At 38.7% G+C, this 24,038-nt stretch overlaps 1 protein-coding gene across 5 annotated transcripts in view; it reads left to right on the forward strand.

Moving 5' to 3' along the window:
* Window positions 1–5,101: 5,101 nt before the first annotated feature.
* Window positions 5,102–24,038, forward strand: part of RAP1B (RAP1B, member of RAS oncogene family) — a 48,594-nt gene continuing 29,657 nt past the window's right edge. The window contains exon 1 of one of the 5 annotated variants that reach the window (XR_014233814.1): window positions 5,102–5,306. The gene's annotated coding sequence lies outside the window, so the exon portion shown is untranslated. The remainder of the gene's footprint in view (window positions 5,307–24,038) is intronic. The other 4 variants (XR_014233815.1, XM_082352956.1, XM_082352957.1 and 1 more) reach the window with 4 other exon arrangements.

Raw genomic sequence — 24,038 nt, forward strand, 5'->3', positions numbered from 1 at the left:
CTACATTTTATTTATAATATGTGATGCCAGGCAGTATGGTAAATACAAAGAAGTGTACGATATGCTTTTGGTTCTCAAGGATCTCAGGATAGAGAGAAGACAAAAGCAATTTAAGTAAGGCAATGTCTGATAAGTACCAAATGAGTGGTACAAACAATAATTATTAGGGAGATTCAGAGAAGCAAGAAACCACTAGATCTAGAACAATGACTAAGATTTAGATAAATACAAAAGAGACAGGAGAGATTTTCTGGCTGAAAGAACAGCATTAACAAAGGAATAATAGCACAGCATGGTGCCAAAGGAAGGCAGGCAAACTAAGATATAAATTTCAACTCTGCCCACATATTTATATATAGCCTTGGTCACTTAGCCTTCCTAAGCTTTAGGCTTCTCATCTGTATATTGGATCATTCAAACCAACCTCCTGAAATTTGGTCATCATTATTGAGGTATGTGATTCATACACAAGACTTGGGAGTGACTGGGAGTAGAAGCCAGGACTATCATGATGATAAGTTCTAAGGGGATGCCTAACTCTTGAGCATCTTTGGCATGATTTTATTAGCTGTTTGATTTGGAGACAGCCCAGATTCTGAAAGTATTTATATGCGGTTTTTGAAGATTTTCTTAATTTAAATTTCTTTTGAAAATTTCATGACAGGGAGAATTTCATGAGGCTGGTTCTTCCAGTGGTTTTCTACTTCAACATTCATTTACATGATGGCTCTGGGAATGTCATTTTCATTTGTATGGTTTTTCTCAGCTACAGCTTAAGAAAGGGGGAAATTTTAAGTATAATCTGTTCCTTACACCATAGACATTATCAATGACAAAATTACAGAACTGTTAGAGTTATTTAATGTGGTGTAGGCAGGTTTGGTGGTCAAGCCTACAACTGCTGAAAGAGAGTACAGACAGAATTTAAAATATGTCTTGAGACAAATAAGCAGTTATTATAGCTATTACACAGAGTAGAAAACATGCCAAACTGCCTCATTTTTCTTATTTATAAGTACATGGTTTCCCCAAAACAGAAATCTTAGAGAAACACAAACTACCCTAGGAGAGTATGAGTCCTGAGTTGTTTTCCTATAATAGCAATGATCTAATATGCTCTTACCTGGTCTCTCACGTGATTAAGTGCTAGAATTTCTAAAATAACTGCATAGCGTTTGAAACAATCTTGGACCAAGAAAACAGAACAAAACTAACTTGGGATTTAAGTCATTGTTTTTCCTCTTTTGTATCAACAAGCAGCCCTCTTATCCTTCTCAACCTCCAACCCCAGCTATGCAAGGTGTTGCAAAGAAATAGAACTACATTTATATAATCATATACTATACACATACACACACACACACACACACACACACACACACACTTACACAACAGAGGGAAAAACCGGTACCAAAGTGCCTTGAAGGATCAAATTTCAATATTGTTCATTTGTGAATGAAATAACATAATAATATTTAGGGTTAATGACTCTCAATGCTACTGATAACCATGCTTAATTGGAAGTTAAACAGCATGACTCTTGTTAATGCAAATAATCATTAACTGTTACTTAGGAAAATTGTAAATGTGAAGGTTTTTTAAAATCTAATTTTGCATTTGCAATAAGACCTTTACTTATGTGGACTTTTTAAATGAAACTAATGAGATATAAATGGTATTTGAAGTAAAACTTCTAAGGAGGCAAATACATGGAAAATCAGAAATACCATATCAGGTTAAATACAGCAAGAGTTATGGGTGAGCACACTATTAATTCACTTCCCCTAAAAACTAATTTTGAGCTTCTTCTAGTCTCAGGGACTAAGACATGGCTATTTTCTCTACTTTCTCTTACAACAGTTCTGTAAGGCAGAGGTTATATATCCCCACGTTGCAGATGAGAAAACTATGCCTCGACACGATTAAGGAATTTGTGCAAGACTATGCAGCTAATAAGCAGTGGAGCTGAACTCTGACTCTCGTGTTCTCCACTATTCCACAGTACCTTAGGAACAGAAAATTCAACAATGCCTATTATATGAAAACCACCATACCAAACATGAGAAATATATATCCCTATCTTATGGACTTTATCTCCTAGTACCAGTAGGACCCGCTACATAATTTGAGGGACCTAGGGCAAAATGAAAATGCAGACCTCTTGTTCAAAAATCATTAAAAATTCCAAGATGGGACTTCCCTGGTGGCGCAGTGGTTGGGAATCCGCCTACCAATTCAGGGGACGTGGGTTCGAGCCCTGGTCCTGGAGGATCCCACATGCCGCGGAGCAACTGAGCCCGTGAGCCGCAACCACTGAGCCTGCGCTCTAGAGCCCGCGAGAGGGAGCCCGTGTGCAGCAACGAAGACCAAACGCGGCCAAAAGTAAATTAATTAAAAACAAACAAACAAACAAAAAATTCAAGATGGTGCCATCAGAGCATTAAAAGGATCATGGGGACTTTCTAAGCACAGGTCCCTGTCACATGCCCACGAAGCTGGCCCTGAGTACAAAAGGGTACACAAAAACACTGCCTGTTTTTGTTACAGACATGAGCTAGGATAGTTTTCACATGTTTAATGATTTCTTTAAAAAGAAGATTTGTGACACATGAAAATTACATGAAATTCAAATTAGTGTCCATAAATAAAGTTTTATTAGAATACAGCCACACTCATTCTTTATGTATCCTGTGGTTGTTTTTGCACAACAAAGGATTTAGTAGTTGTACCAAAGACCATCTGGCCCACAAAGCCTTAAATATTTACTATCTGGCTTTACAGAAAAAGTTTGCAAGCCCTTGTTCTAGTAGGAAGGTAGAAAACAAGTGACAAAAAAAGAGAGCAATAGTGTTATGGGGATTCAATAGAGGAGAGACCACATTAAATTGGAAATATGAGAAGAGGTGCTCTTTCTTGGAGAAAGTAAATGGACCTTGAATAACGGGCAGAGGTGGGAAGGGGCATTCCAGGCAGAGGAAATCACGTCTGCACACCAGAGAAGTGGGAAAGCACTATGTCTGGGCAAGATGAGAAGTCTGCCTGACCGTAAGGCATTTTTTAAGTGAAGGAAAAATAAGATACAAGCATTTTTAACTTCAGTAGGGCAGGGGAGTAACTGAATGCTCTTTGACGAAGAGAGTGACTTGCTCAGTATGCTTTAAGATAATTCATCTGGCAACAATGTGTAGAGTGGATCACAGCAGGAACAGACAGGAGGCCACAGGCAAGGTAGGAAGGTGCACCTGAAGTCCAGGAGTTGAGAAGTAATGCCAACCCAAACAAGTGTGGTCTCAATAGAAATGAATTGCTATCTAATAGATGTGCCAGTTGACTGATGGTTTCAGGAAAGGCAGAAAAAGGAGTATCAGGATTAAAGACCGGGTAATTTAAAAGATGGCGATATGATTAACAAAAGGAGAAGAAACTGGTTTGGTGACAAAGGAGATGAGTTCAGTTTGCACACATGACCTGTTCAAGTTGCCAGTGGAATATCCTGGTGAAGTTTTCAAGGGGATAGGAACGAGGAGCTCAAACCCAAAAGTGAGTTCAGTGCTTAAGAGATGTACAGTCTGGCATTCTCTGCATAGAGATAATAGCTTAATACGAGTGAAACGATTTCCAGTGTAATAGAAGAAAACAAATGTATTTTTAATTTAACTATTTTACATATTCTCTCAAATTCTAAATAATCCTAGCTCCAATCTTCTGAAACTGACTCTTTCTGGGGAAAAAAGAAAATCAATTGCACAAAGGTCAAAGAGTTAAAAAGAGAGAGAGAGAGAAAAGAAAAAACAGTACACCCAGGTAACATTTTCTCCCATGAACTCAGTTTCAGGCTTTCAGACTTCTCAAAGTTTCATGCAATAAATGAAAAGTTAGTAATGTCAAATTTATTTGAAATTCATTCATTCGGAATTTACAGTATTTCCTACAGACTGCTCTGACACTTGCCTTTGAAATTCCCATCAAAAAAATGGTTTTTCTAAGGAAACAGAAATTACCAAAATATTCAACATATTCAGTTAACCTAAATCGTGAAACACCTAGAAAGCACTTATACAGAAAACTTAGGATAATTATAGTTCATTCTTATCTATTCCTTTAGTTTTCAATTACTAGTATTCTTAACAGGAGTGAAATTAATCATATTTTTTGCTAATCTTCCGAATTTATAAAAGTTCATAAAAATTTATTTCAAGAATGCCTTATAACACAGGGCCTAGTTAAACTCTGAACTAAGCAAAAATTAGCCTTTAATGACCCCCCAACCCCTACTTTTCCTTGCATATTTGCCCATCTTTGAATATTTCTGCTCTCTTTGAATATTTTTGCCCATCAAAACCCAGTTTTCATTAAAAAGCTAATATCTTGTATAAAGGGTAGTCGTATTTTAGTCTTTTCTCTAATAATGGTAAATTCCACTGTTAAGTTCCCACCCTTTTTGAAACAAGGCATTTTGGAACAGAAAGTCCTTTCTGTTGCCCAGCAGTCACATCATAAACCACCTATGGGTAACCCTTTAAAGTACTCGAGTCACGCATTTAAACGTGCAATTTATTTTACTCATATAAATAGTTGATTTAGGTAAAAAGTTGTTTGGAATCTTGGATTAATTAACTGAGTTTGACAGGATAATTTGCAAAGAGTTGTCCTGGGTGAAGACGCTTGACAATTCAAGAGAAACCACTTCAAGAATGAAAAAGACTGTGCCCTAGCCAAGGCACCCTCACGGAAGCTCTAGGTGTGGAAATTGAGCGCTGTTACTTCTCCAGCCACTTTCCCCAGCACAAAGGAGTACGGGAGAACCAAATGTTTGGTGGCGTTGGTGACTGAATTACAGTTTGCATGAAAGGCACGTTTTTAATTCGTACGGTTTTTAAGCTCTTCGCACCGTTGTAACCCGCTAGGATCTGGGAAGCCGAGGGGAGGCCGAAGAGGCAGTAAAAGAGAGAGAAAAACACCGCGCAGGAAACGCCGCGAAGGGCGCCGCGCGCTCCCGGTTTGCGCTGCGGGGACGCGGAAGGCCCCGCCCCTCGGCTCCCTTCGCCCCTCCCCTCAGCCCCGCCCCTTCCCGGGCCGCGCACCCGCGCGCCCCGCCCGCGGGCGGAAGCGAGAGCGAGGCTGAACGCTTGACGTCAAGGCGACACCGCCAAACCTCGCCCAGAGTCAGGCGTGTAAGCCAGCCGGAGTGGCGGCGGCGGCGGCGGTAGCGGCAGGACCGCCGTGGCGCCGGTAGCAGCGACCCGGAGGGAGCGCGAGGCGACGCTGGCTGCGGGGACCCGGTGACAGCGCGAGAGGTTCGCAGAGTGCGTGCGTGGCCGCTGAGGGGAGCGGCGGCGGTGGCCGCACGGGGCGGGGGCCGGGCGCCGGCAGAGGGGAGCGGGTGGGGTGCGGCGCGGGCCGGGCGAGGCGCGCGCGCGGCGGTCAGGGGGCCGGGGAGGCGGCGGCGGCGGCGACGGCGGACTCGGAGCGCGGCAGGTGGTGCGAGGGCCCGGGCCCGGCCGGCGAGTACGCTGCCTCCCAGGCCGGCGGGCATGAGCCGCCGCCGCCGCGGGGAACAGCGCGCTTTGCGGAAGGGGTCAAATGTCTGAAATATGGCGGAGGAAGTGAGAGCCCGAGGACCCCCCCCCCCCCACCCTCCTGCTCGCGGCCGCCGCAGCCTCTCCCGCTGCCCGCGGTCCCCCGCCGGCTCCCCGTAAGACTCGTCCCCTCGCCCCAGAGCCCCCTCGCCGGCCGCCTCTGTTCCTCCCGGGTGTGAGTGGAAGTTAGAACGGAAACCAGAAAGTTATCCTTTGCGTAGACCCAGCTTCCCCCAGTCCCGAGGTGGGGCGAGGAGCGTTCGGGGGAAACCACTCCCCGGCGCCCTGCGGGCTCGAGCCTGACAGGGAAAAAGTTTGCCTGAAACGGGGCTGGTTTGCTCCATTTGTTGCGGGAAGTGGCAGGAGGAAGGCAGCGGAGGGAGCCCCACCTAGTCTGGCAGCGGCCACCGCGTAGAGAAAAACTGTTAAAGGGGCCTTTCCCTTCGTCAGCAAGAGAAAATCTCTTTCTCTTACAGAGGGAGAGAAAATCCAGGAAGTTTGTCTTCTCTTTTTCGCCATCTCGATGTGTGTAATCCTAACATTGACTGTCAGCGCCGTGAATCTTATTTAAAACTACCCCCAGTGAATCGGCCCATCCGAATATTTCTTGTGAAAAAAAAGACAAACTGATGGCTTTTGGAGAAAAGATCATCCTTGCTGAGTTTAAGCAGACGATTTTCTTCCCCTTCTCCTGATCCCCCACTCCCTTTTATTAGTTCAGAACAACATTTTTGCCCTGCAGCTCTTGTGTGAGCATAAGCAGTTCTGTGTTGCAAAAACGGGGAATCACATTTTTAACGGGTTAGAAAGTTAACGCTAAATGAAGATTGTGATTTTAATATTTTAAAATTAAATCAGACTGATTGGATTTTTGTTTTGCTAGTAGCATAGCATCTAATATATAAATATCTAAAATATAATTTATCATGCTTATAAAACTTAAAGCTTCCAACTCGTAAATTCATTTTTTAATCCTCTTTTTTTGTAATTAGAATGCTATTTGGACTTGTTCAACAAAACCTTAGCTTAGCAAGAAGTAACATAAAAAGGGTAGACGTTCATTTAACTTAAAGCTGGTATCACTCCTAAAAGCTGATCCTTGAATTGTGTTTGAGTCATAATGGAGTCATGGGACTTTTTAAGGGCCGGAAAGGGCTATTTAGATCATCCAGTCCCACCCTCTGGTTTTACGGAGGAGGAAACTGAGGCCTGGAAAAGATAAGATAACTAGTCAGTGGTCCTGCTGACTTGTAGGACAGTAACCTAACCATAATAGAGAACCTGGAGGAAAATATACGACATTTTTATAGTGAATTACATTTTACAGAGGATAGTCGTCCCATCATACCCCACAAAAGGTGAGTACGTTAGTCAAACAGTGTAGAACCATTTGGGTAGTTTCATTACCGGGTTTTAAGAGAGGAAGTTGATACTCAGAATGGTGAATTAACTTTAAGGACACAGAGCCCTGAATGATAGTCTTATTTGAGCCCATCCATGCTTTTGATCTCTGCACTACAGGAAAGTGGTTTCACTTGCATTTTCTTTTTGTCATTCATAATAAATTGTGAAGCTCCCTTATCTGAAGAAGCCGGAAAGTAAGTCTTTGAAACACGTGTATCCAGTTTGGTTTTAATATGCCAAGTATGGGAATACAACTGAAGAACCCAGTAATAAACAGGCTTAATTTTAAACTGTGGTATGGGTTCATGAAAATGATTGCTCTTTCTGTCCCCTCCCACCCTCCCCCACCCTATGAAAGTCATCTCTCTTCCTTTCTGTGACAAGTATCACTTCCTACCTCCTGTTATCGTTATATGTGTTTTTTGTTATCCCACTAAATTATAAACTCCATGGACAGGATGTGTTCTTTGCACAGAGACAATACCAGTTTGTTAAATGTAAACACCATGAGGGTAGGGACTTGGTCCATTTTATTCTCTACTGTATCTTAGTTACTAGAACCTTGCCTGTGCACACAGTAAGTGTTTAGCACTTAGATTTAGGGATTAATTGTAATAAACATTTAAAGAGATAATATTTGAAGAGAACTTTGTATTCCTTCAAAAAGAAGCATTTCCACATTGGGTTTGGAATCATTTTAACTTTACAAATTGATTTTTATTTTATCCTCAAAACAGTCCTTTACTGTGGAATTTCAGTATTTTCTCTTAGCTGTATAAAGGGGAAGTGAGCCCCCATGGTTAGGAGCCACCATGTAAGGAGGGTCTAGCGGGGTGTAATAGGGAATTCATCATAAAAAACTTTGATCCATGTACAGTTGGATCTTACAAGTGTATCTTCCAGTATAATTCAAGATTGGTAGAAGACCTGTGCAGAGATTGATAACATAGTTAACTAATTATACATGTTGTTTTAAATATAAAGTCTAAGATTTGAATGAGAAACTGTCCATGTTCAATTTTCTTTGACTTCTGTTGTAGGTATTTGAGCAATATTTATTAAGGCAGTGAAATTAAATAGGGAAACTGGATCTCATACAAATAGGATTTGACTGATTTTGCAAAGGTGTCGTTTATTTTTCTTCCAAAAGTGTAAGTAGGCAGTTTTATCATTGAATATCAAGGTCTTACTGCTATGCATGTGTCGTCATTTTCCCAAAGGCTTAAAATAATGTGTTTCTGTGTTATGTATTGCTAAAGAAGGGGTGGGTATTGATCTGTAGTTTTAGATTTGATTGGCACCAGGAAGAGTTTCGTATTTATGAACTGAATATTCAAAAGCTGTCTTTTCTATTATGGCAATAATGTCACATGTTCAGTCTATAGAAAATCTTGATGAAGATTGATCTTAAACTTTGTAAGACCATATAGGGTTTTGACTAAATTTATGCCTTGATTTTTCTTCCCCCTCCTATCATTTTTTTTTTTTAATCTATTTATTTTTGGCTGTGTTGGGTCTTTGTCGCTGTACGCGGGCTTTCTCTAGTTGCGGCGAGCAGGGGCTACTCTTTATTGCGTTGCGCAGGCTGCTCATTGCGGTGGCTTCTTTTGTTGTAGAGCACGGGCTTCAGTAGTTGTGGCTCGTGGGCTCTAGAGCGCAGGCTCAGTAGTTGTGGTGCACGGGCTTAGTTGCTCCTGGGCATGTGGGATCTTCCTGGACCAGGGCTCGAACCCGTGTTCCCTGCCTTGGCAGGCGGATTCTTAACCACTGGCCACCAGGGAAGTCCCCCCCTCCTATCATTTTTGAGACCCTTAGAGTCAGAGATTAGGCTGAAGTTTTTACAATTACCCTTTTCAAATTGGATTTCTTTTAGAAAAAGTTAAACAGATATTTTGGCTGATGCAATGATTCATTGTTAACACTGGACAGATTTTTCAGCACACAGGAGGTCTGTACCATGGCTTACCCTTGTGCTGAAAGCCTGATGTTTTTCAGTGTTAAGATATTTTGCAATGGTACTTAAAGGTACTAATTACCATTTGAGAACTTAAGTCTTTTCATTTATTAGTCCTTTGGAAATGTTATGAACGCAATGGAAACATTAGGTGCAAGGAATAGGATGAATTTATCTATTTGCAGTAACGACTGGCTTGCTGTATAATCTCTTGTACTTTGTTTGAACCTAGTTGATCACTGGATTCTAAGACCAATCCCTTTAGTCATAGAATTTGTATTTTAGAGAAGAAAGGTTATCAGGAACTTTTGTGCTGCCTTTAAAAAATTAAAATCACTTCTTAAAATACACCACTAACAAAAAGAAATACCACTTCTCCATACTTCCTAACACTGGTGTGTTTATTCCCAGTGTTAGTTAAATTAAGGCTACAACATCAACTGATTATTATTTCAGTAGTGATTTATGAAGAATTTTTCTTTGCATCAATAGTGGATCAAAATTTTTAAACAGTTTCCAAGGAACCTTAAAACTTATAAAAGAAAGAAATGAATATTTGGAGAATGCCCTGGTGGTGCAGTGGTTAGGACTTCACACTTTTACCGCAGAGAGCCCGGGGTTCAATCCCTGGTCAGAAAACTAAGATCCCACAAGCCACGTGGCGGCCAAAAAAAAAATATTACAACATAAATTGCAGAATTTCCATTTGGTTTTTACTATACAGAACAATATTCTGGAGTATTACCACACTTAAAATTATATATGAGATGCTCGAGTACTAGAAATGTGTTCACTTTTAAATTAATAATCTTAGTCTAACTATACAGAATAATTATCTAACGTTCTGATTTTGAATTTTATATTGGGCTGGTTCCTAACGCTTAACTTTTGTAGTTATGCTGTTTTGTAGTTGTATGTGCATGCGTATTTATTTATTTATTTATTTATTTCAGTGAGACCTTTTAAATGTAAACTGGATTCTGATCCCATGAGATAACTTGCTAGGTAATCTTTTCCAGTGGTGGGGATAGAACGTTTTTAACTGTTGTACAGGCAGACTAAAGATGTTAAAGGAAGAGAGCATCCATTAAAAGCAGTTATACGTAATTTTGAACACTTTCAATTATTGACTTCTTGGAATCGTCACTTTTGCTACATCACGGAGCTTCTTGCTGAGTGTTTCAGTAGTTGCCTTGAATATTTATTTCAGTAAATATGTATTTTTAATAAAATAGTTTTCTCTCTTCTATTTAAAACTTAGCATTTTGTTAAGTAACTTTATTCTGAAAATATACAGTGAACTAATTGCCCCATTGGTGGGATCACCTTTACCTGTTGCTTTCCTCTTCTTTGCCTTGTGGGAAGGGCACAAAGATGAAAGAAAATCTGTTTGTCCATTTTTTTTTAACCTTTTTTTAAAAAAATTAATTAATTTATTTATTTTTGGCTGTGTTGGGTCTTCGTTTCTGTGCGAGGGCTTTCTCTAGTTGCGGCAAGTGGGGGCCACTCTTCATCGCGGTGCGCGGGCCTCTCACTTTCGCGGCCTCTCTTGTTGCGGAGCACAGGCTCCAGATGCGCAGGCTCAGTAGTTGTGGCTCACGGGCCTAGTTGCTCCGCGGCATGTGGGATCTTCCCAGACCAGGGCTCGAACACGTGTCCCGTGCATTGGCAGGCAGATTCTTAACCACTGCGCCACCAGGGAAGCTCTGTTTGTCCATTTAATAGCAGTTTTTGGCAAAAGCTTCTAGAAAGGAAATCGAAAATGTTATGCAAAATTCTAATTATCTGAGTTTTCTATAATTTATCCTTCTTACTAGAATATATTTTTCAAGTCACTGTACTCTAAAAAAGGGGGTGGGAGTTTCTAAAAGTTCTTAGTTACTGGGAATGAAGACTATAAATATAAACTCTTTTTGTTTAATTAATAGTTTGTAGGTGTCAAAGTGGTGTGCATATCGCATCCAACTGTTACCTACGTGTTGTAAGATTGCAGTGAGACTACATTATGCTAACATAGTTATAGCTGCTGCTTCTCAGATTTATAAGTTATCATTAAGCTCCTCAGTAACTATAGCAAAACTTGGGAATCCCTCAGGAATCTTGAATTCTGTACTGTACAGATAATAACAAGGGATAGTAATGAGGTATATAAACATGTGCATCTGTTATTCTGCTGCTCTTGAAATTGTTGAACTTGAGATTTTGCACTGAAGTGTTTTGAATACAGAAAAGTATAATGAAGAAAATTAGTATTGCTTGTAATCATACCAGTGCAATGAGTTTTTAGGCAAAGTTTGTAAGCTTTCCGAACCTCTTTGCTTCCTCAGCAGGAAAGATGACATATAAAGCTTCTGTTTACCTGTAGCATCGCTAGTGCCAATTGAAGTTGATTAGATTGCTTAATTTTTAAGATTCCTATTAAGGTATGAATGAGAAGTAAGGAAGAATAATTGTGATTGTGAACAAATAAATTGTGTAGCTCAGTGGTTTTTAAAGTATGGTCCAAGGAATCCTGGGGATTGCCTAGACCTTTTGAGGGAGTCTACAAGTACAAAACTGTTTACAATAATACTGAGATGTCCTTTGCCTTTTCACTGTGTTGACATCTGTACCAATGTACAAAAGCAAAGGTGGGTAAAACTTTTGACATCTGAGAACAAATCAGGTGAGAGTACCTCCCTGTATTAGAAGTCATGGTACATATCCTTCAGTGCCATGCACTCACAGTTTAAAAAAAAAAAAAGAAAGTCTAAATGCACTTGATGAAGAAGTAAAAAATTATCAGATCTCAACTTTGTACATATCATTTTAATGTACTGTGACAAAATAGGAAGTATGCTTAAAACACTTTTTCTGCTGTCATACTGAAATATGGTTGCCTCTAAGGAAAGCATTTGTGTGATTTTTGAGTTGCAAGCTGAATTAGCCACTTTTTTCATGAACACCATTTTTACTTGAAAAAATGCTTGACAAACTGAAGAAGTTTTTCAGAATTGGGTATTAGACTGACATTTTCTCAAAAAGCGAACCTGGATCTTTAAAAGGAAAAGATTGACAGTATTTACGGGCAATGATAAAGTTCTAGTTTTCAAGTGAAAATTAGAATTTTGGAAGATTTTTCCGATGATATTAGTGATGTTGATGGACATGGTTTTTAAAATGATGTATAATGAAATATGTCAATATTTGAAGATCTACATGACTCTGTAAGCCAATGTTTTCCAAGTCACCAGTGCATGATATTATAAGATCATGCAAGGATAAGAAACAAAGTTCTAGCTAGACCAATGGGTCATTTTTTTTTTTTTTAATTTTATTTTTGGCTGTGTTGGGTCTCCGTTGCTGCGCACGGGCTTCCTTTAGTTGCAGCGAGTGGGGGCTACTATTCATTGCGGTGTGTGAGCATTGCGATGGCTTCTCTCTTGTTGCAGAGCAGAGGCTCTAGGCGCACGGGCTTCAGTAGTTGTGGCACACGGGCTTAGTTGCTCCGCGGCATGTGGGATCTTCCCGGACCAGGACTCGAACTTGTGTCCCCTGCATTGGCAGGTGGATTCTTAACCACTTCACCACCAAGGAAGCCCCCGAGACCAATGGGTCTTAATATTATAGAGAACATAAAGTTTATTGATAAGGTTACCGATTCCAATATATTTCAGCCAATTGAGTTTTGGTATAGTATCAAAGGAGAATAGCCACAATTTATCTGAAAGGCCATTAAAATATTCCCAAATGTCCGTTTGGTTATTGTTTACTTTTTTGTGTGTATTACTCATTTTTCCATGCTTTGCAATATATTGAACATATTTTTGTTGGAGGAGTAGAGAAGAATAGGAACCATAGATAAATATGAGGCAGTGTTTTCATGTGCTTTATCTTGGAATCTCTTATTAATATATAATCATTTTAAGTTTAATTTCTTTGCAGTTTTTTCAGTTGAGCAGTCCATTCAACTTGCCGCGCTGCGTGGCTTGTGGGATCTTAGTTCCCCAACCAGGGATTGAACCCAGGCCCTGGCAGTGAAAGCACCAAGTTCTAACCGCTGGACCGCCAGGGAATTCCCCCCATTCAACTTTGGAAACTAGTTTCCAACTTTGGAAACTTTGCAGTAGGAAATTAGGTAATTGTTATTTTTTAAGTCAGTTTTTGGTTTTAATACTTGTTTTGTACATCTGATTACTCAACCATAGATAGGTTGCATATATGGTCAAGTTTTGATATAACCCTAAACAGATTTTTAATAGTTAACTTTCACAATCTTAGGAGATGTAGTGGCTTTCATGTAGTAAAGCTATGTACTTTCTCCCACTTCTAGTTTTAATAATGTGTCCTTGACCTGAGAATTTGATGTGTTGTCTAGATACTTTTCCAAAACAAATGAGAATGTTTTTACCTTCTGGGAGAAAGTTGTTTCTTTTTCATGTTTATTTAAGAATAATTGTAGCAATCCTTGTTAAACAACTATTTTCATAAAAGTCATGGCTTAGGACCATTCCAAATTTTAAAGGATTTTTAGGACAACCTGCATTTGGTTCAAGTAACGAGTTTCAGGTTATGAAAGAAGTAAGATACATAAGTTGTAGTTTGTACTGCACCCAGTTTCTTGGAAATTTAGTGCCAGTTATTTCCCTAGAAATAATAAAATGGGTGTGAATAAGGAGAGTATTGAGTCTGAACACCACTGTTTGAAAGAACAGGGTTGGCATCAGAGAAAGAAAGAGATTCCGAGTGGTTTAGAGAAGAAATAAGTGTAAAAAACTAGCTTCAGGATAGCTTCAGGGAGTAAGCACTATAGAATTCCTGCCCCCATGAGCTAATCCCACAGTAGGGGGCGTTCATTTAATAGGAAGCTTTAGTTCTCCCTATATTAAATAATTAACTGGTCAGCTGTTCTGAATTAGGGAACATACTGAGATCATATTTTATGTCCTTGACATCCAAATTAGTCACAAAGTTGCCACTCACTATTGCTTATATAGTTTAAGTTGCTAGCTGAAAAATGTTTGAAATTCCCTGTATTTTAGGTTTTTTATACTTAAGCTTTTTTTTCCTCCAAGAGGCCTGTCATCTTACTTGATCTTCGTTGAACAAAGAGAATATAGGATTTGCAAGCTTTTAAGGGCGGAAGAGCATTTATAAAAGTTTTCTATTGTTTACATGAAAGTGATGATGGTGATAATAGTCAGTGAAGAGGTGGAACGGCAGGAAGTAGAACAGAAAAGAGAGTGAAGATGGTGATTAAGAGGTTCTCTTTCTAATGAGCAGGGCTGCTGTTACTGCTATTCACTTTAGAGTTCTGGTTGAGCAAAAATGATAAAGTCTACTTTGAAAAGCACTTGCGGTGCTTTAGTGATTGATACGTCTTGTCCACCAGTGGGTCCTATGTAGAGGATAAATCAATATTATGTGTCAGAGATGATGGTATTAGAGTAGAAGTTTCATAATTATGCAGTGTGAGTTGAGAGTACTTTTGCTGTTTTTACTCCCAACAGCCCTTATGCACTTTTCTCTGAACCTTCAGGTGCTCGGATTGGACACTTACTTATTTCACTTTTTCTCATAAGTTTTAACTGATTCCATTGAGCATGAGGGCTAACTCTGAGAAATAATGTGCTAGTTTTGCATTTTTTGTTTGGTTTTTTTTTTTTAGAATATGCTTTATTTATTTTTTGATGTGGACCACTTTTAAAGTCTTTATTGAATTTGTTATAATATTGCTTCTGTTTTATGTTTTGGTTTTTTGGCCCCGAGGCATGTGGGATCTTAGCTCCCCCACCAGGGATCGAACCCGCACCCCCTGCATTGGAAGGCAAAGTCTTAACCACTGGACCGCCAGGGAAGTCCTGATGTGCTAGTTTTGAGTAGTTTGATTCTATGCTATTTAAGTAGCATGGTTTAATAGTGGTAACTTTGACCTGGGTGATCTAGGCTTCAGTTCCCTCTGGCACTGGCCATGAAGCCTAGAACAAATTAACTCCTCTCTTAGAACTTACCTTTATGTAGACAAAGTTTGATTAATTGTTGTTAAGGTATTTTTGAGCTCTAAAATCCTGCATTGCTGTGATATCACCCTTGTTTAAAGCCGCAGTCATCTCTTGCCTGGACTGCTACAGGAACTTCCTAACTTGTTGCCATTCCTCAGTCTTCACCCAGAAGACAAAGTCATCTTTTAAAAATGTAAACCAGATCATGTAATACTCTCCAGTCCCAATTTCCTACCCCAGTGGCTTAAAATAAAAACCAGTCTGTCTGTCATGCTCTTTCTTCAGTTGTCTGCAGTTCTGCCTTAGTCTGAACCTTACATCTCAGTTCAGATGTCTCATCTGCAGAGAAGTTTTTCCTGATCACCTTATATAAAGGTTTATTACCTTCACAGTTCTTACCAAATAATTATATTTATTTATTCATCTATCCTCTCTTCCCCTCTAAAATGTTTGTTTCAAGAGGGAAGGAACACCATGTCACTTTTCCAACACAGTCTCAAATGGTAATTGGCACACATAGTAAGTGCTCAAATTTGTTTTATTTTAATTGAAAGAATACATGAAAACTTCAGTGCTTTGTCCTTATCAATTCCCATCATAGGCTACTTCTTACACTAATTTTTTTAAGTGTTACATTTATTTCCAACTATAATCTCTCATTACTTAGGGCATCTGTCTCGAGGAGTCGTTCATCTGACTGCCTATAATTGGAGCTGGTTGATCTCAGTTGCTGTATGTTATGGTTAAATTGAGTAGTTATGCACAAAAGGTTCTTAGCAAAGACATGAAAATTTAATCATCATGAAATGTAAATAGTTCAAAATAATAGTAATACCCAAATGAGTGATATAGATGAGTGCTTATAGAATCAAAGGAAGAAGTGAAAACCTTTAGGCTTTTGTAGTCCAAGAAGACATTAAAAATGAGGTGGGATCTGTACATGATATTAAAAGGGTATGTAAGTTTTAGACTAACAGTGAATCAGAGTAGACAGTTTAGAAATTGAAAAGTGCAGAGTATGTTTAAGGGAGTATTTTACTCTGGTAGATGTTTGTGAAATGGATTATAGGTCCGTAATACCTTACCTATAACCCTTGGTGCCAGGTATTTTGGAATTCAGAACTTCTTGGAAAGATTTATTTTGAATTTTAGTAAGCGTAATCAAGCACTTAATATTTCTTAAGTGAAATGTGAATAGTTACACTTAATGGGATAAATAAAAACTATAAATAGCCGCACATCAGTGCTTGGGTGAAGTTTTGCTGTGTAAAAAATTTATGTTAGGTCAGGTTTTGCCGCTAAATTAAACTTGCAGATTTCAGAGATTTTCTGATTTCAGAATTTCTGTGAGAAATGGGTCTGAAATAGTTGGAAAGGCTTTACTCTTTATTACTTTGTGTCTTTGGGGAGGATATCAGGGTCTGAAAATGTTAGTTTGAGGCAATTAGCTTAGAAACAGTTTCTGCCAAGGAATTCTTTTTGACAGACTCAGGGTGGAAGGCACTACTGAGGGCAATGAGTCTTTACAGGTATGGGAGAACCACCTAATTCCTTAGAGTCCAGTTAAATGTTTGGAAGTAGTGGAGATTCATCAGTGTATATAGGTGCCTGGAAAATAGTAAATGTAAAAAAAAAAGTGTAATGCTTGAGAGCTCATATTTTAGATGCGATTTCTTCTTTAAAGTCTTAAACCCTGCAGTTTGTCTCCCAATTGATAGATTTGTAAGAATTATATAATACATTTAATTGTGAGGTAAGAGCGCAAGAGAAGGTTAGAATAGGAATATTGTAGGACTAATGTAATCTGTTTTCACATCCTTGATGGAATCACTTGGTATTGACAAGGAAAGAAGTAAATATCTGAAGATGCTACTTTGAAACTCAGGATTGATTATAAGAAGTGCCTGCTCACTTTCTGTGTTTTCCCCATGTGCTCTCCTTATTCTTGCAACCTAATTAACACCCAGATTGAGTCCTCATTGTCTTTATCCATTCATTTGGTGTATATTAATGTCCAAGAATGAAGACATGTGTGTGCTATTTTTGTATATTGACTTGTATCTTATAGAATTGCCAAGATAGGCATGTTTCAAAGCTACTTTATAAAAAATAAAAGTGCTTACTGACCTAATAATTATGCAAGTAAGTGGAATAATGTATGGAAAAGCCAAATGTAAGCATTATTTATGGCTTACAAAGTGTAGCGTGCCTTTTATTTTTCTAAGTGGTCTTTATTATACTGGGTACTAAGTGCCTCTTTGAATAAACTGAAGAGGCTAGAGTATAAAAGGAAGAACTGTTACATTAGTCTAAAACAACTTTATAAGACAACTAGCTGCACAAGCCAGTGTGGGCATTAGCTAACATAAACTGCTGCTTAGATTAAGACGTTAAAATTATTAGAGAAAACTATGGGAAGTACCTGTGCTTCCACTGTTTTTTGTTAGTTGGTTAATTTTTCTCCTCTGAACTTGTGGCACATTTACTAGGGGATTTTCCATTAGGAATGTCCTGGTCTTGAAATTTCGTTTAGAATGTCATGCAGATTATAAACCCACAATCTGAAATTATGGCATTCTTATTATGGTTTCAAATGCATTTGGGGACAGTCATATTAAGCTTTGTCTTAATCTTAGGAAGGTAACAGTAAAATGAAATAAAAAAATTTTTGTAGTCATTTGTTCCTTCTCTCATGAAAGACTAATTCTGTTTATTTCTCAATTCAACCTTGTGTTGAAATAGACTGTAAAATTGTTTTAAAAATGTTCCCCCATCCTTGTGGAGGGTGGTGTATTATAAAATCTGAGTATCTATATTAAAAGAAATATTTGTGGCATTCTTCCAGTCATAAAAGTGGGTGTGGTTTGTTCTGGAGTCCTTACCCTTAACTTGAATTCTGATCTGTCTGCTGGTAGTAAAGAGCCTCACTTCTGATTTCTTAAAATGCATGAAAGCACATATTTTCCCTAACTAATGGGGATATCTCTGTGGTTGATGTAATCATCTCATTCTGCAACCTATTCAGCAAACATTATTGAGCACCTTCGGTGTAAGTGTTAAATTCTGGAATCACAAATTCAGGAGACTTGGAGAAAATGTGGCTTCACTAGGAACATAGTAAAACATCTGGTTAACCTTCTTATCCGTATGCAGTGGTGGTGTCTCTTTTTTTCTGTGACATGTGGGAGCTAAGATGTTAAGAGTGGATTATTTAAATGACTGAGGATTATTTAAAATACTGATTTCTGGAGACCTGAGGAACACAGAGACCTTCCTTTTCTGTGCTAAATTAGGGGACACTTATTGGAATCAAAGAAGACAAATAATATGGGCTCTGATAGACCCTGATCTTTCTTTGCTAGGGATATAGGTCTTAGGGTCTTAAGGAGGAAGGGAGGTGTTAAGAGTCTTCCAGAGGTGCTTTTTAAAACTTACACACACACACACACACACACACACACACACACACACTCCCTGTGATAATCAGAGAAACCACTGCTCTCATGTCACTTAATTTCTCCCAGGCTTCTGGGTCTTCAGATTTAAATTTGATCTGACCTTGAGACGTCCCCTCCCACCATTCCCATCAGTGACTTTGTTTTGCCACCTCCTCAAATACCCTATGCATGGCTCCGTAACTTCCTATCATGCCAGGGTGTGACCCACATGGGCCAGGCTACATCTAACAGAAAGAATATCTGATGAAAAATGTCTTATAATATGGACATACAGATGTGTGTGTTTACATTTATCTTTAGAGAGACTCATCAGTCTCTGAAAAGACACAGACCTAAATGAGTCTTGGTGTATAACCTTGCTTTATAGAAAATGAAAATGGTAGGTTTTTCAGCTCCCTTGGTAGCTAGGGTGCAAGTACTTGACATAGGACCAAGAAACAAAGGATTTTTCTAAAACAAATCTGAAAAGAAACTTTGCAGAGCCCTAGTGGCATGAATGCTTTAATGTTAAGCTGTTTATTGTGTTAACTACTTCCAAAATCAAAGTGAGCACATTTAATAGATCAGATTTAGCTCCAAATGTAAAAATGTGCTTTACCCAAGATGCCCTTTTCAGTTTTATCTGTAAAACTTGATGGAGTTTTGGGATATGTTGGGGTCTTACATTAGGTTCCCCTAATAACACTGTTTTATCATCCTCACAAATGGCCTTGACAGCTGAATCTGTTGACTAAGTGTATAAGGCGCCTGTTGAATGTTGTAAAATAGAGCAACATCAACTATGCCAGAACCAAAATTGTTTTTGATACAGTCTTAAGCATTCAGGTGGACCATCCTCAGTGATTCCTTTCAAGGTTTTTGTTGTTGTTGTTGAGGTTTTTGCATATTATTTTGCAGCTAACTAATTCATCTTTGTAAAACTATCAGACAACATGCTAGCTATGTGAAATATTCTACAGCAGAAATTTTCAAATGTTTTTTAGTTACAGTCCTGTTTCTCCTTTCCCTAAACCATAGTAGACATTGATAATTGAGAACTGTACTCTTTCCCTTTGAGTCCAGAATCGTTATTAACACTGCACTCCAGGTAGCCATTAATATTTTGAGTTGCTGTTTGAGCCAAAACCCATTTGCCACCAGTGAATTAACGGACAAGATCTATCCTTATCTCTTCCAGGGCATATCAGCAAACTTTCTGTAAAGGGCCAGTTAATAAATATTTTAGGCTTTGTGGACCATGTATTCTCTGTCACAACCACTCAACTCTGCTGTGTTCGTAGGAGTAACCATAGACAGTATGCAGTTGTATGGCTGTGTTCCAACAAAACATTATTTACAAAAAACAGACATGGTGAAGTTTAGCCTGTGGGCTGGAATTAGCCAACCCCTGCTCTAGGGCAAGAAACTGGTTTTGATTCATTCAACAAATAATTGCCTTCTGTATTCCAGGCACTGTGTTAAGTGTTGGTTATGCAGCAATTAACATTGTACATAGATCTCTGGCCATGAAATATTTAAGCCTTAACTGAGAATTTTTTATGCTTTAGGCATATCCAAAGCAGCTTTTTGAGGAAAAATATGGCCTGGCCCATACATCTGCCTCATTTGTCAGTACAAGTGAGATCTTAGGCAAATACCCTAAGTGCCATGTTCTGTGGTAGTGGTGTTAAGTAAAAGTAATCTCAGTATGCTTTAGATATCAGATGCTGTGGTATCAAAGTTAATGTCCTGTTATTAAAAGGGGGGGGGCTTAAGATGTGTGGATCTAGTATCTGTACTGCCTGCACATAGTAGGTACTTAGTGTTCATATGGCGTTGTGGGATAAAACAAATTACCAGTTGTCTTAACTATCTTCTGCCAGTCTCTTGCAACTTCTTTCCTCTATGCAGCATATTGTTTCTGACCTCTTAATTTTGGTTTTCATTTTGTTATAGGTTTTTCTTGCAAATCAATCCATGCATTTTAAAAGTAGGCCACATATTAATCATATTCAATAAAAATGCTTAACTTTTCTAGATGTATTGTCCAGATTTCTGTTAGAACTCCTTTTATTTAAAAAGTAGCTTTAGTTTTTCTCAATACTGGTATGTTTTTCTTCAAAATATCCAGTACTGTTGATTACAAAATGAGTCAAATCTCTTGACTAATACTCAGAGATCTTCATTATCTTAACTGTAGACTCTCTTGCTATTTTTTTTTCCTGTCCCTTTGTACCTTGAGGTCCACTCAGACCATGCTTTCTATTGTAGTCTAATCATATTCCTATATTTCGCTGCCTTCTGTGCCTTTACTCTCACTTCTCTTTTCCCTGGTATGTTTTCTTTCATGCTGTAACTTTTAGTCATTTGCCATCTTCTTCATAAATCTGTTCCTGACCTTTTTCTGAATTTCCATAGTATTTTTGTTTTTCTCATGATATTTTCCATGATTTTTGTCTCACCTTTCTTACAAAATTGTAAGCTTCTTGAGAGCAAGTATGTTTTGTTCATCTTTGTAACCCTTGTGATCACTTGCATTTAATGCATATTCAGATACTAATACTGTGAAAGCTATACTTTTCTAATTAAGCAAGGGACGGTGTTCCTTCATGACAGATTCCTTGGATTTTTATCCAAATGAGAAAAGTTGTGTCAAAATACATTGTAAATTGTAAAGGCTATACAAATATTGTTTGTTACCATACACACTCAAACTTTGCTCTTATACTAAGTGATGTACACAGTTTGGTTTTTAATGTCCATGTTTTATTTCAGAGAAGAGTATGATCACGTTGTGAAAAAAGATAAGCTTGTAGTACATTTGCAAGATGTTTTCTTTTTTTTTTTTTTTTTTTTATTGATTGCTGGGAAGATTTTTTTATTTATTTATTTGGTTGTGCTGGGTCTTAGTTGAGGCTCGCTGGCTCCTTAGTTGTGGCAGGCGGGCTCCTTAGGTGTGGCATGTGAACTCTTAGTTGCGGCATGCATGTGGTATCTAGTTCCCTGGCCAGGGATCGAACCCCAGGCCCCCCGCACTGGGAGCGTGGAGTCTTAATTGCTGCACCACCAGGGAAGTCCCTGCAAGATGTTTTCTAAGCCTTCACAGTTCCACATCGTTAAAATTATGAAACATGAGAGGAAGCAAATTCCTATCAATATGTATTCCACAAAAGACGACCAGCCACCTTGTTTTTCTCAGGACTGAGGATTTCTTGGGACATAAGACTGAATGCTAAAATCAGGACTGTTGGTCACCCTGATTTCACTTTGATATGGCTATCTTTTTTGCTTATCACTGTGTTAGCACAGTTTAATAAATGCCTGGTAACTAGACAGTTGGCTTAGTGGGAGAGGGGTGGTGGGACACTTGGGCTTTTATTTCTTAAGTTTCTGAATATTATTTATTTTGGATAGACGTTCTTTAATATTCAAATGAAAATACAAAAGTGCATTTGATTAATTAGGAATATATTTGTGTATGACATCATGGTGTCCTTATCAGAAGGTGGTGCTACTAAATTTCTTAATTAAAAATTGTATCATCTGTCAGATGATTAATGCTTTATTTAAATGTACTTTATTAGATATAGCAAAGTCCTAGGCAGCTTGAAATTTTCCTCTTAACGCGGTTTAAGCTTTGATCACAGATTAACAGAGATGGTGTTTGTAAGGAAACATCTAAGGTAGTGTGTGCCTAGTCATTCCTGTGCTGCAGTTAGCTTTTGTACGTGTTTGTGTTACGTAAATCAGAGAACACCATGGCTGAGATCTCTCTAATAGCAGGTATATAACTTAAAGTGGCTACCAAAAATCCTTACAAATTTGGTCTGCAGTTGAGCCATTGTGGGACATAAACTATTCTGAGACATGCACTGTGCCTGGTAGTATTGATGAAAAGGAGCCATTAAAAATATTGATACTTATACCAAAAAGATGTCCTTAATTTGATTAATCTGTTGGCTAAAATAGGCTCTTCTGGGATGGTTTGCTTGGTTGTTATCCTTTCATTATTTTTCTTTTTTTTTTTTTTAAGTTAATTAATTTATTTATTTATGGCTGTGTTGGGTCTTCGTTTCTGTGCGAGGGCTTTCTCTAGTTGCGGCGAGTGGGGGCCACTCTTCATCGCGGTGCGCGGGCCTCTCACTGTCGTGGCCTCTCTTGTTGCGGAGCACAGGCTCCAGACGCGCAGGCTCAGTAGTTGTGGCTCACGGGCCTAGTTGCTCCGCGGCATGTGGGATCTTCCCAGACCAGGGCTCGAACCCGTGTCCCCTGCATTGGCAGGCAAATTCTCAACCAGTGCGCCACCAGGGAAGCCCTCATTATTTTTCTTGTTTTAAGAATGTGAATAGAGTCCTTTTGTTATTTTAGCTTTTTATGGTTCTTTTTGCCACCTTGTGAGACTTGCCAGCTTATATCGTGGACCACATTGTTGTAGAAAAATTACTTGAGCCTTTAAAGCAAATGTATCCAACATTATATTCCTGTATAGAAATGTAAAGGTCAGATTTGGGTGATGAAAAGACTTGAGAACACAAGAAAATGGGAACATTTAGATTGAAGTCGAAAAAGAATGGTGTCCTTTTCACAAGAGAAGGAGGAAATCTGCATTTCTTTGCTTGTAGTAGTTTTTGTTGATTTTTAATAGATACGTTTTATTTTTAGACTAGACCTTAAAAGAATGTTGAGTAAACACTGGCAGTGGTGTCACCATAGCCGTAGTACCTACTTACTCCTAGAGAAATCAGAAATAGGATGTAAGGTGCTTACTTCTGCCCTGTTTACAGAAGGCTTAAGATAAAGCAGAAAAGGACCAAGGACCAAGTCCAAAGACACAGTCTAGCCAAGTGATTTTTATATGTTATGGTTTATTGTACATACAATACAAGCTAGTCACTGAGTATTTTACCCTGAGAAGCTCATTAAGCCTAGAAAGATTTTTGGTTTTGTATAGTGCTCATTTTTTCTGTTCATGTTTCTTTTTCTCGTAAACTGGCAAAAGACTCCATCAAAGTTCATTTGATAAAAGCTTACAACTAAAATTATAAAACCTTAAATTGAGATTTGTAATCGTCTAAATAAATTGTATATTTCAAATTAATACACCAGAAATATTGAGTGAAACAAATTACACATGGTGCATTTATAATCTTCCTAAACAAATTAGTGTCCGTTCTGTACCTGAAGCCTTTTGAACACAGGCATTGAGCATCTTCTTTCTAATCGCTTTAAGAATAAAAGATGCTACTGCCGTGTCCATACTATTGTCAGTTTTTCCTCCACTGTCTTTGAGAACTATTCCAAAAGATAAAAGATACCTACTAAACCAAGTGTGTTCCTCTTAGGTTCCCTATCTGGTTTAATGGTGTCAGTATCCATCTGTTTGATCATGCTGCATCTCATCTTCTTTTCCTCACCCAGTGTTGTCTGTCCCCATGTTCTCTTGATTCTGACTTAGAAATTTCTCAACTATCCTTTCTCTTTATTCCTTCTGCCACTGCCCTGACTTAGGTCACCATCTCTTACCTGTGGTAAACTCCTACTGAATTCCCAGAGTTCAGGAAACTAATACTCTGCTTCTGTATTCTTTCTAAAACACAGATATGTTCATATCATTTCCCAACTTGCAAACTTTGTTTCTCAGTTTCTTATAGAATGCAGGTCAAGGCTCCCCTTCCTCTTGTAC

Source organism: Balaenoptera borealis (assembly GCF_965194805.1).
Source record: "Balaenoptera borealis genome assembly, chromosome: 13".
NCBI classification, from domain to species: Eukaryota; Metazoa; Chordata; class Mammalia; order Artiodactyla; family Balaenopteridae; genus Balaenoptera; species Balaenoptera borealis.